This window comes from Oryctolagus cuniculus, chromosome 15 (genome assembly GCF_964237555.1).
Source record: "Oryctolagus cuniculus chromosome 15, mOryCun1.1, whole genome shotgun sequence".
Lineage (NCBI taxonomy): Eukaryota > Metazoa > Chordata > Mammalia > Lagomorpha > Leporidae > Oryctolagus > Oryctolagus cuniculus.
The window spans coordinates 54,579,300-54,597,993 of record NC_091446.1 but is presented as its reverse complement, the minus strand read 5'-3'; the positions used below and the strand labels follow the sequence as shown (position 1 = coordinate 54,597,993).

The 18,694-nt window shown below is 40.0% G+C and overlaps 1 protein-coding gene across 10 annotated transcripts in view; it reads left to right on the top strand.

The window, feature by feature from the left end:
* The window catches only part of RTKN2 (rhotekin 2), a 140,184-nt gene that overhangs the window by 78,344 nt on the left and 43,146 nt on the right, over nt 1-18,694 (top strand). The gene's annotated exons all lie outside the window — the stretch shown is intronic.

Below are 18,694 nucleotides of genomic sequence, written 5' to 3'. Positions count from 1 at the left end.
CTGTGCCCCCTCCCCAGTCCTCCCAGAACCTTCTCTGTAGAACCTAAGCATTGACCAGAACAGTTTGAAAGCCACTGGGCTAATGTATTGCTTAGTCTTAGTGAAGTACTGCTAGTCATTCCATTTAGAAGCGATGGCTTTAGACTAACTCCACTTTTGCCTTGTTGCAGTTAATTTGCCTTCTAGAACCTTAAATTTGGACTACCCAGTACTGTATTATTCAATGGGCAAAACTAAGCAATTCACCATTCAACAAAACATGCACACACATATGCATACTACAAAGAGACCAGATTTTTTCAGTAAGAAGGAACATGTGTAAGATCTGTATTTTATGGGTTGGTATTACATCATTTTTGAGCTATACTTCAATATGGTAGAAGGAGGAGGACACCAAGCTCTTCAATGCCCAGGGTCTCTCAAAGGCTTAGTTCCCCACTGAACAGCCCTCTGCTGATTTCTGGGACCACAAGTCACAGAACATGTCTCCTTAAACTGAACACCTTCTTCCCTCCAGGGACTGACAGCTACATCCTTATTGCTCCAATTCCCTGCAGTTAAGACTAGAAGAATACAAGGATGTTCACTCTGCTCTGTCTTCTACCATGGTTGCAAAACTTCCTCATTTATCTCCTTCAAATCAAGAGAAGTTTCTCTCATCAATACCATTTCTAGTAAATTGCTCGCTCAACTGGTCCTTCTTTAGCAACATCTAACTACAGATAGAAACTTTTGTTTGAACTTCTCTCTATCTGAATGCATTACCTAGAAACTTCAGATGAATGATAGAAAATATGCCTAGTGAAAAACAAAGCAAGATGACATAAAAGTGTCTCAGTAAGCAAGAGTGAGAGCCCCAAGGCAGGGGAGTGGAGAAAGGCAAAGGTAGGAGGGCCTAGCTCCCTCCCTTGGTCCTCCACTGTAATGGTGAAAACACACTGCACTACTTCACTGACTGGCCTTCAGCCTACCAGACCTTGCAAAATGGTAATAGTAGGAACAACCCAGAGATTGGTGCAAGAAGCCTCACAAAGACTGTTTAGGATACAGTCAACTTTGGGTGACTGCAAGGTGAGGAGTTAGTGATCATGTTTACTGGTTTCAATTCTTGTGTTAGAATTTGATCTCTTCCTAAAGGAACCAAACAAAGAACGTCCACTTTTGATGTCTCACCACAATTTGCAAGTGAGTCACTGTCTTTGCCAGAACCATTCTTTGAATCAGAGCTGGAAGAACTTATCAATCAAATGTTTGTTAGTTTAGGACTAACTCTGTACCAAATTATCAGTCAACTTGGAGGGGCTGCCAATCAAAATTTGTGAGGGCTTTGGATGGTCGGTACGTTGGTTGGTTGGTTGATCCATTGGGTTTCGTTTTGTTTTGCTTTTCAGCGGTCTTGTCTTGAGACAAATATAGACATAAGAAGCGGCTAGCTATCCTAAGATGAGAGGAGAATCATCTGAAGCTGATATTGAAGTCAGAATATAGGTAGCCATTTAGTTAGAACAGATAGGCAAGTGCACTAAGGATTGGGAATTGGGGATGAGGGTGGTGGTAGAAGACCTTGAGTGACCACTTATCCATTAGTGGTTTACCTTTAACTCAGACAGATGTTTTACAGAACATGGTAGGATTTCTAATTAAGCTTCAGGAGAACATCTGCTAAAAGCTATATTTTTATTTTCTGTTCAGTAATTAACAAGAACTGTTTATTTTCTTTACTCATCTCTTATTTGAGATCATTGTTAAATAATTATAAAATATAAATAGCATATTAGCATCTTGGGTGTACTTGGTTGTTGAGAAATCTTTCTCTAGAGAAAATATAATTTTATAATTGCAGTTCTTATTATAAGCTCCTTAGACTAGAAACCTCAGAGGTAATTTACTCTGAACTGCTTCTGTGGGTGAAAGCCACTCCCCTAACCTATAATATCCATGAATCGTCAGCCTTTAATTGACATTTGTTTAAAAAAAGATTGTTTTTAGAAATTTCAGCCCAATTTCCTGTTAGAGAGAGTTCCTTACACATTGAGACAGCCTGTTTTCCTGAAGCTTGCGTTTTCCATTGGCAGCCCTTTGCAGTTCTGATTGGTTGTGACCTTCTGGTTGTCTCTGTGGGACTTCAGGAGATTTTTTTTTCAGAATACTATAATTATAATCAATGACATAATCTTCAGAAACTGATACTTCCAGCACCCTTCAAATTTTTCTTCGCTTTTCAGATACTCCATGAGGACAGATATGTAAAATTTAAAATTCACTGTGGTCTTTCTCTGGAGAATATAAGCTTCATGAGGGAATTCTTATTACGCAGTACAGCACTGATATCATAATAATGACTTGGATATTGAAGAGCACTTTACAGAGCAGCCATTGTTCATTTTCTATTCAGTGCTTACCAGTAACTTTCTTTTAAGGTTGTCTGCCATTTGGACAGTCACTTCATTGTTCATTAGTGCATGACTCTGGTTAAGAATCTCCTGTAAAGAGAAATGTAACAAACTATTACAGCAATTCAACATTGATATTTCAGTTACTCAACTTCAACTAATCCACCCACTGATAGAATGAACTTTGAATTAAGTACTTTGAAGACGAAAGTCACGTAAATCTTGATAAAAATCAAAGGCTGAGGAAATCTTGTTTGACAGAAGGCATGAACAGAAATGCTAAAATTAATACTATTTGGGGAAAAACACTCATTCCACAGCAGACTAAATGAAGAGTAATAGTTCAAGAGTATCAAAATGCCTACGTGATCAAAAGACAGAAACAGCTTCTTTTTACTACGTCTTTTGATATTCCCAGACTCATAATATTCTGCCTACATGAGCACCTGTCTTTGTGGTAACACAGAGCATTTGAACACCATATCTCATTCAACCTCAAACTTCCTGTGAGGTAGGTAAGCGCTGAGAACTCTTGGTGCTATTTTCAAGATGAAGCAAGTGAATTAGGCTGTTCACACACTCCAGGTTTCACAGAAGCCCATGGAGGAAATAAGGGTAAGAATTAGCAGTTAACCTCTAGTCGTAGAAGTCAGTGTCTGAACTTCAAAGGACGTTGTGAACCCCTGGTCCAACATGGGCTTTCTTAATACAGACTTTTATTTGTGCACTTGATTCATTTCACCAAGCACACAAATTTTTAAGTACTTTGTAGTCACAAAAGTCATAAACACATATCATAAATAATACAGAAGGATTTTAAGTCAAAAACATATTACTCCCTCCCCTCACATCCCAATGCCGCTTTTCAAAGATTACGGTTACCCAGAAGTTACCAATGTTGACAATTTTCTGTGCATTTAAAAGTGGGTGCATGTATATATTTACATGTGCACTCAGTTATATGTTCCAGCTCTGATTAAATAGCTGTACTTGGAAGTCTAATAGTCATTTCAAGAGGAACGTGACTTTTACTGTTCTTTCCCAATCCTGATTTTCTCACAGTTTTCTTAACCTAGTAAATACCAACTCCACCCTTCCAGTGGCTCGGGTCAAAAACCATGAAGTCATCGTTGGCTCTTTTCTCTTCCTCCTTCCTCCTATCTATTTCATGTATGACTGAAAGAGAGGGAGAACATGATGAAGAGAACAGCACTGGGGATCCATGTTTCTTCCCAGTGCAATGAAAGAACAGGATATGGAGCCTAATGATGGCAGTAGGAGGAGGAATTGGTAGCTGTGGACAAGCTGACTGCAGTGTCAGCTTCCCACACTGGCCATGACACACAGGATTCTTTTCAATGCAACTCAGAAAAGCCAGTTTCACAGACTTTGTCAAAAATTTTATTTTAAATATTCAATCAACCTTTTAATAGGCCAAATAATATCTTTTGAATGAAGTTTGTCTTTTTAATATAAAAGTAGCACATTCACATGGTAAAAGTTTTAAGCAGCACAGAAAGCTGTGCGATGAAAAGAGAATCTCCTGTCTACCCCATCGTTAACAGCTCCTTTTGTAGGGATTAGAAAATGTGTGGGCACCAGTGAGGTCTTAAGAGTCTTCCTACTTTGTCCTTTACTTTTCTCATTTCACGTAGTATCTTAGAGTTTTCTCCAAAGGTGTCTGCCATAAAAATTAACTTCCATTTTGCTGAATACTTAGATAGCCACCATGTGATAGCCCATTCTGGCATCAGAACAGCCCAGTGAGTTAGGTGTCACTATTATTCCGATTTCACAGATGTGGGCTCCGGGGCTTGAAAAGGTGGCACAACTTGCCCACAGTTAAACACTCTGGAAATGATAGAGTCAAACTGTGAATCCACAGCCATTCTCTTAGCTTCCTTCCTGTACTTCCTGTGTCATAGAGAAGGATCTCTCAGATCCAAGTCCTGCATTATTGTATCGTGCTGCAATTCAGAAGTGATCTGTGCTTTCTCAGTTTGAACCACTGGGTAAATATATTGATGACAATGGAAGCCAGGATTCTGGCTGTTAGGGAAAGTAGTTAGGAGTATGGAAAGGAAATCTGAATATATCTGTAGTATTGGATTGGGATTGGGATTATCACTATGAACTCATTTTTATTGTATTTACATTTACATCCAAGCTTTGTTCACTGGGAAGGCTCAGAAATAATGACCCATCAGGAGCAATGGACGTCCTTGTCCCCTAGATCTTGGTTCTAAATATGATTTTCCACTAAAAGGAACCAAAGGTCCTTGCAGAGAAGGCGGATTCTGGTCCCGGGATAGGGACAGCACAAGCTGATTCTGGAACATCTTGTTGCAGCAGACATTACCACGATAACTGAAATCAACTGAGTAACACAGAGTGTAAAATATTTTACACAGAGTGTAAAATAACTATCCATGTATCCAGAGTGATACACATAAATGATTAAATAACTAGTGGGGGAGGATAATCCCAAGTAGATAATGTCAGTATCTCCAAGGAGGTGCAGCACAACTGCTCACTTCTTAAGTGGGTGCTATGCACAGTGATTTCCTTTCAAAACACACTGCAGGGGAGGGAGGGAGAAAAGAGCAACTTTGAGGAGAAACATGACCAACACTATCAGCCACATGCGCTCTTTCAGTTGGCTGCTGCATTTCTGCTGCAGACCCTATTATAGTGTTTTGGTTTGAGCATTCCCTTATTTCCTGGTACTTCAAGATGCTCCAGACCCATCTTAGATGTTTCCTGCCCAGATCCTAAAATAAACCATCTCTTCCAAGAGGCCTGGTTTCATTTATTGGAGAATGACGTTAAAAACCAAGATCTTATATTTCAGTGTAATTGTTGCTATTGGGGTTTTATTGCTTCTAACACTTTGCCAACAGATCAAGGAAATATATGTATGCTAACACATATATATATATATATCAATATCTGTAAATATTTCTATCTGTAATTATTTTAATCTAAACACAAGTTGAAATTGGTATCTCCAGCTCTAAACCATTACCATGTGGATCATTCTAACCATCTCCCCTTGATTATCTGTGAATTCTCACCAAAACATGAGAAACCTAGCTCCTCCCATCCACCACACATTTATTTGATTATTTGATTTCATGTAGTGGTGACTGTGTGGTAGTTTTGTTTTTGAGAGGCAGGCAAGAGAAAGACAGACAGGGCTTTTACCTGCTGGTTCAGTCCCCCAGTGCCCACAACTATACGTCAACTGAACCAAAGCCAAGAGCAGGGAACTCAATCCAGGTCTTCCACATGAGTGATAAGATCCCAAGCACTTGAGTCATAATAGCCGCCTCCCAAGAGCTGCATTCAGGAGCCACACAGCTGGGGATCAAACCCAGGTACTCTGATACGGGTGTCTTAATTGGCAACTTAACCACTAGGCCATATGCTGGCCCCAGTTTTTAAAATTGTTTTTGCTTCTAATGAGTAGATATTAGCATCTTACTGTGTTTTCCGTTTCTGTTTTCTTAATGATTAAAAATGAAGGACATCTTGTACATTCTTTGCCATTAGTAAATCTTCTTTGGTGGTACATCTATTCAAATATTTTGCCCACTTTCAATAATAGGACATTTTTCCTCTTATGTTTTGGAGGTTTTTATATATTCTGGATTCAATTGTTCTATCAGATGTATGGTTTGCAGTTACTTCCTCATAGTCTCTGATTTGGCTGTTCATTCTCTAGACAGTGTGTTAGTTTTTTTTTTTTGTTTGTTTGTTTGTTTTTTAATTTGACAGCTAGAGTTATAGACAGAGAGAGAGAGAAAGGTCTTCCTTCTGTTGGTTCACTCCCCAAATGGCCGCTACAGCCGGCACTGCGCCGATCCAAAGCCAAGAGCCAGGTGCTTCCTCCCAGTCTCCCATGTGGGTGCAGGGGCCCAAGCACTTGGACCATCCTCCATTGCCTTCCCAGGCCACAGCAGAGAGCTGGACTGGAAGAGGAGCAACTGGGACCAGAACCCAGCACCCACATGGGATGCCAGCGCCACAGGCAGAGGATTAACCAAGTGAGCCATGGTGCCGGGCCCAGTGCTGTTAGTTTTTTAAAAGATTTATTTGTTTATTTGAAAGGCAGGCTAAATCCAGGAGCCAGGAACTACACTCAGGTCTCCCACATGTGTGGCAAGGATTCAGGTGTATTAACAGGAAGCTGTATCAGAAGCAGAGAAGGTGGAACACCAACCAGGCACTCTGATATGGGATATGGGCATCCTAAGGGGTGGCGTACCCCACTGCACCACAAAGCCCACTCCTATTATTCTATCTTTATACCAGTGCCACACTGTTTTGATTATTCCAGTTTCCTAAGTCTTGAAATCAGATTTGTTAACCCTACTTTATTCTTCGCTTTTTTCTTTTTCACAATTGTTTTGGCTATTTGAGTCCCTTTACACTTCCATGTGAATTTTAGAATCAGCTTATTAACTTCTACAGGATTCCTGCTGGCATTTTGATTGGGTTCATAATTAATCTGTGGCTGAATTTGGAGGAAATTGGCATCTTAACTTTTCTTCCCAGAAAAATATCCATTTTCCCGTTTATTTAAAACTTCCTTCACTTCTCTCTGAAATGTGTATAGATCTTGCACGATTTTGGTCAGATTTATCCCAAACTAGTTTATTTTTGTAAAGCTATTATAAGTTATATTTTTATTTCAGTTTTTTAATTTATATCATTGCTAGTATACACAAATACAATAGACTTTATATATATACATATATATTGACCTTCTGTCTTGAAACCTTGCTAAACTTATTATTTTCATTAACTTTTTAAAATCCATTGTAACATAAATGATTACAGTCTCCCAATAAACACAGCTTTTTTTTCCCTTTATAATCTGAATTTCTTATCTTTTTCTTAGCTTATTGGTCAGGAGATAACCTCCACTACAACTTTGGACAGAAGTGGTGACAGCAAATATCCTTGCATTACATTTATGACCTTACGGGAAACATCCAGTTCTTATACTAAGTGGGAAATTATCTGTTGGTCTTTCATAGATGCTTCTTCTTGGATTGAGGAAATTCTTATGCATGCCTGATTTTCTGAGGGTTTTTATTGGGGAGGTATTAGATTTTTAACAAAGCCTTTTCCTATATCCACTGGGGTAATCATATGTATTTTTTTCTTTTTTGGCTTGCTAATATGATTTTTAAAATGTTAAGCCAAATGTAGATTCCCACTTGGTCATTACTCTATTATTATGTTGGGAGAATTGATTTGCTTAAATTTTTTTCAGTATCTTTTCACCTACATTTATAAAGGAAATTGATCTATAGTTTCTTACCAGGTTTGTCTTTGTCATTTTTCAGTATCAAGCTAATGTTGGTCTTTGAGTTGGCAAATAACTCATCTTTAATTTTCTGGAAAAGCCTGTATAAAATTGGTATTATTTCTTCCCTGAATGTTTGGCACAATCACCAGTAAAGCCATCTGGGCCTGAATTTTCTTTTCTTTGAAAATTTTAATCCTTTTAATAAATATAGGACTGTTCAGGTTATTTATTTCTTCTTGAGGGAACTTTAGCAGTTTGTATCTTTGAAGAAATTTATGCATTTCCTCTAGATATTCAGCATAATTGGCATAACATTGTAATAATCCTTTATCATCTCTTTAGTATCTATGTGGAGGTGAGATCTCTCATTCTTCATACTGATCTGTTTTTCTTCTATTTTTTTCTGCTCAGCCTGGTTAGAGTTTTATTGATCTAAATTTTTAAATTTTTAGTTGTTCCTTTGTTTTCAAGTGCACTGATTTCTACTTGATCGCTATATTTTCCTTCTTCAGCTGTTTTGGGTTTCAGTTGTTCTTCATTTTCTAGTTTCCTAAAGTGGAAGCTGATGTCACTGATTTGAGACTGCTCTGCTTATCTACAAAAGACATTTAGTGCAAGTCCCATCTAAGTACAGCTTTAACAGCGTCTTGCAACTTTTTGATATGCCATGTTCTGATTTTCGTTCAGCTAAAAATACTTTCTAATCTCCCTTTGTATCCCATCTTTGTGAGTTAATTTGAAGCATGTTATTTAATTTCTCGACATTTGTAGATTTCCTATTGATTTTTCTAGTATTGCTGTCTAATGTAGTACCACAGTATAAGAGAACGTATTTTTGATGTTTGGATTCTTCTTTTTTTTTTTTTTTTTTAAGATTTTACTTATTTATTTGAGAGAGAGAGCTGCAGACAGTGAGAGGGAGAGGAGACAGAGAGAAAGGTCTTCCCTCTACTAGTTCATTCCCCAAATGGCCACGGTGGCTAGAGCTGCGCCAATCTGAAGCCAGGAGCCAAGAGCCTCCCCCAGGTCTCCCACGTGGGTGCAGGGGCCAAGCATTGAGCCATCCTCCACTGCTTTCCCAGGCCATAGCAGAGAGCTGGACTGGAAGAGGAGCAGCCGGGATGAGAACCGGCACCAACATGGGATGCCGGCACCACAGGTGGAGGATTAACCTACTGTGCCACAGTGCTGGCCCTTAATGTTTGGATTCTTTTAGGTATATTCAGATCTGTTTCACAGCTCAGAGTATAGTCTCCTGTGTTAAATATTCTACATGCATTTCAATGTTTATTCTGCTGTTATTTGGTCCATTTGGTAGATTTTGTTGTTCAGTTCTATATACCTGCTGGTTTTGCAGGGAGAAAGAGACGAGAAAGAGAGAGAGAGCGCGCGCTCCACTCCCCTGACTCACTCCCCAGATGCCTGCAAAGTCTGGGGCTGAGCCAGGCAGAAGAGCTAGAGACTCAAGCTGGCCTCCCACATGGGTGGCAGAGATCCAAGTCCCTGCACCATCATCAGCTGCATCCCAGAATGCACATTGGCAGGAAGCTGGAGTCAGACGAGCCAGGACTCGAACTCAGGCACTCATATATGGGATGTGGGCATCCCAACTGGCATCTTAACTGCTAAGCCAAATATCCACCTAACCTACTTTCTTTTATCTACCCGTTTAATCATTTAAGATAGAAGGGCTTTGAAATTCCTGACAACCTTGTGGACTTATTTACTTCTCGAATTCTATCAGTTTTTACTTACTGTATTTTGAAAATCTGTTATTGCGTTCTTAAATGTTAATGATTTTTTTAAAATGTCCTCTTGAGGAACTGATCTCTTTTAAAAATTTTAAAAATTTGGGGCCGGTGCCGTTGGCTCACTTGGCTAATCCTCCGCCTGCAGCGCCGGCATCCCATATGGGTGCCGAGTTCTAGTCCCAGTTGCTCCTCTTCCAGTCCAGCTCTCTGCTGTGGCCCAGGAGGGCAGCGAAGGATGGCCCAAGTGCTTGGGCCCTGCACCTGCATGGGAGACCAGGAGGAAGCACCTGGCTCCTGGCTTTGAATTGGCGCAGCGCACTGGCTGTAGCAGCCATTTTGGTGGTGAATCAACGGAAGGAAGACCTTTCTCTCTGTCTCTCTCTCTCACTATCTCTGTCAAAAAAAAAAATTAAAAAAAAAAAAAGAATATAGTTCCCTCATTCTTCTAGCTCATGTCATTGTCATAAAAAATTTATTTTCTTGGGAGATAGATATTGAGCTCATTCCCCAAATGCTTACAATTTTGGAAAGGGAGGGTAGAGGTGGGAACTCAATGCTGGGCTCTCACCTGAGACTACTTGAGCCATCCAGTCCTGTGGCCTCCCAGGATTTGCAGTAGAAGGAAGCTGCAGTCAGGAGCCAGAGTCAGGACTCAAACCCAAGTACTCGAATGTAGGACACAGGCATGGGGACTGATGTCTCTACCAGTAGGCCATAAGCCTGCCCCTGCTCTGATCTCTCTGTTGTTGTGAAATGACCTTCCTTCTGCCTGACACCATTCTTTGCTCTGAAGCTTACTTCATCTGATGTTAGCATAGTCTTCACAGATTTTCTTTGATTAATATTAACATGGCTTATCCCTTTTCATCCTTATACTAATTTAACCCCCATTTTTTTTTTTAAGATTTATTTATTTATTTGAAAGGCAGAGTTACAGAGAGGGAGAGAGGTCTTCCAACTGCTGGTTCACTCTCCAAGTGGCTGCAACAGCCAGGGCTGAGCCAAGCTGCACCCATCCTCATGGGTGCTTCCTCCACTGTTTTCCCAGGCCATAGCAGGGAGATAGATCGGAAGTGGAACAACCAGGACTCCAAGAACCAGTGCACATATAGGATGCCAGTACTGCAGGTGGTGGATTTATTCACTATGCCACAGTGCCAGCCCCTGTTTTTTATATTTAAGACAAGTTTCTTAAAGGCACTAGATACCAAAGTCTTGCTTTCTAAACCAGTCTGATGGTCTCTGCTTTTATTTATGGGCTGTCTAGGTCATTTATATTTAATGTGGTTATTATTAGTTTTAAATCTATCATCTTGCTGTTTGTTTTCTATTTGTCTAACCAGTTAATTGTCCCCCCATTTTTTTTTAATTTCTGCCTTCTATTTGCATTTTTAAAATTTGTTTGAAAAGAAGAGAGACAAAGAGACATAGAGAGAGATCTTCCATCGTTGGTTTACTTTGTAAGTGCCTACAGCATCCAGTGCTGGGCCAACCTGAAGCTGGGAGCTGGGGACTAAATCCAGATCCCGTATGTGGGTTGCAGGAACTCAGCCACTGGAGGTATCACCTGCTCTTCTCAGGATGCACATTAGAAGAAGCTAGGATCAGAAGGAGAGCCAGGGCTCAAATGTATGTACTCTGATACAGGATTCAAACAGCCCCATAGTCATCCTAACAATTGTACCAAAAACCACCCCTCTGCTTCTTCTAGGTTAACTGAGTTTTTAAAACTATCCCATGTATATCTTTGTAGACTTTTTTTTTTTGAAAAAAAAAAAAAAAAACTATTTCAAAGGCAGAGTTACAAAGAGAAATGGAAAGACAGAGAGAGGGTTTCCATCTGCTGGTTCTATCCCCAAAGAGCTGCAGCTGCCAAGGCTGGGCCAAGCCAAAGCCAGGGACTTCGTCCTGATCTCCCACATGGGTGACAAGGGCCCAAGTACCTGGACAATCTTCCACTGCTTTCCCGGTTGCATTAACAGGAAGCTGGATTGGAATTGGAACAGCCAGGATTTGAGCTGGTGCTCATACAGCATGCCACAGGCAGCTGCTTAACCCACTGTACCACAATGCCAACCCCTAGGAAGGCTTTTTTAAACTGTAACTCTTTGTTATTTTAATGGTTTGTTTAGGGTTTTTAGTAAAGGTCATTTGTTAGATAAACAATGGTTTTCTCTACTATAAGCCTTTTTTTTTTTTTTTTTTTTTTGGACAGGCAGAGCGGATAGTGAGAGAGAAAGGTCTTCCTTTTGCCCGTTGGTTCACCCTCCAATGGCCACCACGGCTGGCACGCTGCGGCCGGCGCACTGCGCTGATCTGAAGGCAGGAGCCAGGTGCTTCTCCTGGTCTCCCATGCAGGTGCAGGGCCCAAGCACTTGGGCCGTTCTCCACTGCACTCCCTGGCCACAGCAGAGAGCTGGCCTGGAAGAGGGGCAACCGGGACAGAATCCGGCTCCCTGACCGGGACTAGAACCCGGTGTGCTGGCGCCGCTAGGTGGAGGGTTAGCCTATTGAGCCACGGCGCCGAACTACTATAAGCCTTTATAGAAATAACATTCTGTAAACATCTATTATATACCAGATACTTCCCTTTTTTTGAAGATTCATTTATTTATTTGAAGTCAGAGTTAAGAAAAAGAAGGAGAGATAGAGATCTTCCACCTGCTGGTTCACTCCCCCAATGACTGCAACCACCAGGGCTGGGCCAGGCAGAAGTGAGGAGCCAAAAGCTTCATCTGGGTCTCCCACATGGATGCAGGGGCCCGAGTCCTGGGCAATCTGCTGCTGCTTTTCCCAGGCCCTGAGCAGGGAGCTGATTCGGAAGTGGAGCAACCAGGATTCAAACATGCGCCCATATGGGATGCTGGCATTGCAAGCAGAGGCTTTACCCACTATGCCACAACGCTGGCTCCAATACCAGGTATTTTTCAACACTTTGAATATATTAAGTCACGTAATATAACAATAGTGTGAGGTATGGACTATTGTTTTACACACGTGAAAGCTGAGGATGAAGATGTGGGGAAATATTTCCTCAAGATAGCACTGCTAGTAATTGGGTGAGTCTGGATTGAACCACAATTTCTGTAGTGCTGGATCTCTGTGTCTTGGTAAATCCATAGTGGTGGTCATCTTGAATCAATATTTTGTGTGGTAGCTGCATCGCTCAAAAATTTAGTTTTGGTATTGTTTTTATTTTTATCGTTTTAACTCACAAAACTATTTGTGGTAGCTTAAGCCTTAAGGATTTCCTTGCATTTTTAATTTTATGTGATTTGGAAAATTGCCATACCACATGGCTCCTTACATGGAAGTCTCTGCTCCTGAAAAGTAATCCATCAAACAGAAACCACAGCGTTCGTGGTTCTAAATATACTTCACTGGGTAATGTCGAACTCCATCATCTTTGAGGTCCTTTATGAACTTCACCAGCCTGATTTGTCAAATCCTCACCAGAACTGGCTAGTACAAAGTTACAATTGGTATTTATTTATTTATGGACATAAAATACATATATACACTTATGGAGTACAATATGATAATTTGGTACATGTATACAGTGTCTAGTGACCAAATCAGATTATTTCTATCTCCTTAAACGTTTATCACTTCTTTAGATTGGGAATCTTCAAACTCCTCTCTTCTGGTTCTTTATAAAATAGACAATAAATTGTTGTGAACTGTAGTCACTCTATTGTGCTGTAGCCATTAGAAGTCACTCCTCCCATGTGTTCAGTACTCATTATCCAGCCTCCTCCAGCCCTGCTCTCCTTCCAGAACCTCTTATGACCACTATTCTACTCTCTGATTGTAGAAGTAGTTGAGTTCTTGCCACACACAGGAGACCTGGACTGAGTATTAGGCTCCCAGCTAGGGCCAGGCATTGGGGAAGCAAACTAGCAGACAAGAACGTGTGTTCTCTCTCCATCTCTCTCCCTGTTCTCCTCTCTCCCTCTCTTTCTCACCATCTCTGTACCTCACAAAACAAATTTTAAAACAGCAAAAAAGACTATGATGGATGAAACTACCAGGGGCTCAGCAGAAATATGAGGCTATACTGCTGATCACTGGAATCTTTACTGTAGAGCATTCTCAAGCAGAAAAACAAAGGCCACTTTCTCTTAATGTTCTCAATGGAGCAGCTAACATTTACTAATTTTATTAAATGGTGACCTTAATTACATGTATTTCTAATATTCTACATGATGAAGAAAGATGCATGTGAAATAAAGTAGGATTATCATTTTTTTAAGACTTTATTTATTTGAGAGGTAGAATTACAGACAGTGAGAGGGAAAGACAGAGATAAAGGTCTTCCATCTGCTGGTTCACTTCCCAAATGGCCGCAACGGCCAGAGCTGAACCAATCCAAAGCCAGGAGCCAGGAGCTTTTTCTATGTCTCCTATGCAGGTGCAGGGGCCTAAGGACTTGGGCCATCTTTTACTGCTTTCCCAGGCCACAGCAGAGAGCTGAATGGGAAGAGGAGCAGCTGGGACTAGAACTGGTGCCCATATGGGATGCTGGTGTTGCAGGCAGCTAATTAACTTACTGTACCACAGCGCGGGCCCTAAGCAGGATTATCTTGAAGATAAGCACATGTGCAGTTGCTTGAGTTGTGAGTGCAGCCAGCATCTTTTTTTAAATGTAATGTCATTTGTACTTGAAAGAACAACTGACAGACAAATTATGGTTATTTAGACTTGGATATTTGGCAGACATTTTCTCAAAAATGAATGAAATCGGCCTGTCACTACAATTGACAGTATTTGTTGCCAATGCTAAATTTTAAGCTTTTCAAGTGAAAATTAGAACTTTGGAAAACTTGTATCTGACACCACGAATATGACAGCTTCCCAACACTTAAAAATTCTTCTGATAAATTGGTGGTAATATTAGAAAATGTGTTTTTTTTTTTACATTGAGTAATGAAATGTATCAACATCTGGAAAAATCTTTATATATCAGTCAACCAATGTTTCTCAAATGGTTACATATCATGCATATCCCAATGGTTACAAAATCATGGGTGAGTAAAAGTTCAAGATAAACAAATGAATACTATTGTAAAAGAGTACAAAATGTTCATTGACATAATTTCAAATTTTATATTGCAACTAACACTTGTCTGATTTTGGTATAGTATCAAAAAACAATATCCATGATTATATGAAAAGTCTACTAAAGTATTCTTTCATTTCTCAAACATGTATCTATGTGAGGCTACTTTCCCACATATATTGTAGCTAAATTATTTTTTCAAAAAAGATTAAATGGAAAACCAGATGAGATAAGCTGTTTCTTCTCAAGAAAGAAATTTGAGTGATTTGCAAAAATGTATAACAGTGCTACTGTCTCACTAATTTTATTTTGGAAAATGTAGGGTTTTTTGTTTTTACAGATATATTTGTTTATTTGAAAGGCAGAGGTACAGAGAGGCAGAGGCAGAGGCAGAGTGAGAGAGAGAGAGATCTTCCATCCACTGGTTCAATCCCCAAATGGCTGCAACATCTGGAAGCCAGGAGTCAGGAGCTTCTTCGAGGTCTCCCATGTGGGTACAGGGACCCAAGGTCTTGGGCCATCTTCTTCTGCTTTCCCAGGCCATAGCAGAGAGCTAGATCAGAAGTGTAGCACCCGGGACTCGAACTGGTGCCCATATGGGATTCTGGCACTGCAGGCAGCAGCTTTACCAGCTATGCCGCAGTGCCAGCCCCAATGTAGTTATTTTTAATAAAAATGTTACAATGTTAATATGTAAGTATAATGGATTTATTATTTTCTTTCTTTTTTTTTTTTTTTTTTTTTTTTTGACAGGCAGAGTTAGACAGTGAGAGAGAGAGAGACGGAAAGGTCATCCTTTTTCCGTTGGTTCACCCCCCAAATGGCTGCTATGGCTGGTGCACTGCGACCGGCGCACTACTCTAATCCAAAGCCAGGAGCCAGGTGCTTCCTCCTGGTTTCCCATGCGGGTGCAGGGCCCAAGCACTTGGGCCATTCTCCACTGCCTTCCTGGGCCACAGCAGAGAGATGGACTGGAAGAGGGGCAACCAGGACAGAATCCGGCACCCCGACCGGGACTAGAACCCGCTGTGCCAGTGCCACAGGCGGAGGATTAGCCAAGTGAGCTGCAGCGCTGGCCGGCTTTATTATTTTCTAATGAATTACAAATTAGTTTTTAAATCTCAGTTTTAATTTCTATTATGGTAAATGTTGATAGTTATAAACCACATAAACAAATGTTATTTAGGGTCTTCAGTAATTTTTTGTAAAATCCTGATGTATTTACTTTTATTTATTAGAGTGAGTCAGAGAGAAAGAGCTCACATCTACTGGTTCACTTGCTAAGTGCCTGTGGCAGACAGCTCTGGACCAGTCCAAAGTCAGGAACCTGGAAACCAATCCAAGTTTCCCAGGTGGGTGGCAGGGACCAAGTAGTTGGCCGGCACCTGCTGCCTGTAGGGTGCACATTATCCGGAAGTTGGAATCAGAGTGGAGGCAGCCAGGACTCAAACCCAGACTCTCTGCTATGGAAGGCTGGCATGCCTAGCAGCATCTTAGTCACTGCACCAAAGGCCCGCCCCCTCAATATTTTGTGAGTCTGTAAAGAATTCAGCAGTTTGAGAACTGCTCACACTGAGCCCTGTTCTCTGATAACTGCCCCACCATCCATGAGAATGATTGATTTTCCCGGGCTCTGATCCTTCCCCTCGTCCCTGGAGGAGTACATGGATGGATAGAGAGGTGGCCAGGTTATAAGAATATATTTTAAGGTGTATTGCATCCTCATTTGATGCCAAAAGAGTATTGGTGTCACTCCAGTACTTAGTCCCTAATGATGATGTCAATCACCATAAAGGGCCCAATTTTGAAGCTCGTGGGGAGAAAAGCATAAATTTCCAGTCCCTGGTTCCAAGATGGGCTTGGGTTCTATGAAACAGCCGGGTGTCATTGTATCAAATGTTACCTTTCCCTTTCAACCAGCTTGAGTGGATTCCCTTTACTTGCAACCCCACTGAATCATTTATAGCTACTAAAGTAGGCCACACGTGATCCGTGACCAAACTCTATAAGGTTTATGATATGCTATACATTTTAAGGCCTGATTAGGCTAGAAATACAACGCTGAAGCTTCCGGGAAATGCAAAGATACTATTTCTATATTGAAGTTAAAAAAGAAGAATTACCATAGGCTACACATGGATTAATTACTATCTTCAAAGAATTAGAACTCTATCAAACATTCTTACCACAAAATTATGCTGAACAAAATTTAATCTTTTTGTGACTGTTCAAAAGAATTTAGAATCTTGTAATGCCCCTGGGGACATTATCATTTTATAAATTGCACAAAAAATTCTCATTATTCAGCTTTCTGGTAGTTTGGATTCAGAATAAATGGGAATTTACTGTAATACTTTGAATTATTAAGTTCTAGGGAGCTCAGAGTACTTCAAATATACATGCATTATATCACTTATCTTTCTCATGAAATTTACAAATGGAAACAGTTAGTAATGGGTGGATTCAGGATACGTAGTCATGTTTCTCAACATTCTAATGAATAATCCTTCCAGTTGACAATTCCAAACCGATACTGGCCTCCTTTTCTATTTCAAAATGTATTTTTTTTTAAAGCTAAAGATCAACTAGGGCAAAGGCCAGCAGCAAAGAATTTGGACAATAATTTTATTATTAAGTACATAGTGATTTGATTGTAGGTTTCAGCTTATAAATTTTCAAATGAACCTGGATCCTGCAGTTTATTTTGACAAAAGAGAAAAACTCTGACATAATGATTTAAAAAAATCAAATGCATTTACATATTCTCCTGGCTTTCATCAAGCTAAAAATATAGTTTAAAACAAACAGGAAAAAAAATCTTTAGTTTTCCTCTTTTGCTCTGACCTTAACCTTGACCTTGGTGATAGTACTGTTTGACTTTCTCTTTATGGATTATCTATACCCAAATATAATATATCTAATAAATAAATGACCCTCTTGCCACTCAAATTCTCTTCTAAATCTCTCTGTCCTTTAAAATGTAATTAGTTTCTTTCTGCTACTAAAAAATGTAATGCTCTCAGAAGCCAAAGCTTATTTCTGTATCGCCTGCTGTTTTGGGGTGGTATCTGCACCTTTCCTCCTGCCAGTTAGCATGGGTAATCAAAAGTAAAAGTAAGGAGAAATCTTCCATTTAGGAAACATCAATTTGTACTAAGTCTAATCTAAAAGATTAATATGGAGCATGTGGTACACTCAATAGGAAAATGGCATTTAAATATTAATACTAGATAAATACACTCTTGCTGCTATCTTTGATAATTTATAAGTCATACACTTCTAGAAGGAAGTAAATCACTGTTTTCCTTTATACCGTTGTGCAGTAACATTATACAGCAACATGTAAAACAAGGCACCATTTTCCTAGTCAGATCTGACAAGGAGAAATGAAAAATTTGGGTCCAATTTCAACCTCATAGCCTTACAGCATAGATTTGTGTCACTTGCTTGATCCTAACTGGTGCTTTCCAAATTAAATGTATATTTCTCAAACCAATATCTTAAGTGGTAATGTTCCAACAGTCCAAATGTCGATTACCAAAACAAACATTTGTTTCTCTAGCAAGTGTTTTCACACAAAAGCATTTGATTCGTGTACTGCAGCAAACAAACATTTGCTTTAGGCGGTTAAGGCAGCCAAAAGTTCTTGCAGAAACATTTCACAGGCTGGCTGGTATCCCTCCTTGGAGCAGGCTTGCTGATGTCCGAGAGTGCCTGGTGAAGCCAGCTGCTGACCAGGAGAATCCTCTGCAAGATATTGAGGCCATTTAGACCCCGAAGCATCTTCAAAATGCATCTTTTGAGAAAATGTGCTTCCAGTTATATTTCCATTAGAAAATGTCTTCATGTCTTCACAATGTTTCATTTGCTAATACAAATTCAGCTTTGATGTAATCACAGAACCAAATTCAGATGAAAGTTCAGAAAGACAGTTTTCACATAAAAACATTCACAGAATTCAGGAATCATTATTTATGCAACAGCCCATGAGAGTTCATTACACAAATAGTCCCATTACTACATTAAAGTCTATTTTGTCTCGCGAACAAGATGTAGATTATCTGTGTAAATACATTTTTCCTAAGTGCTTGTCTACTTCACTGTCAAGATGCAGCCTCCACATAAAAATCCTCTTGTTTTCCATATTATTTAAATGCTTTTGGAATGAATCAAT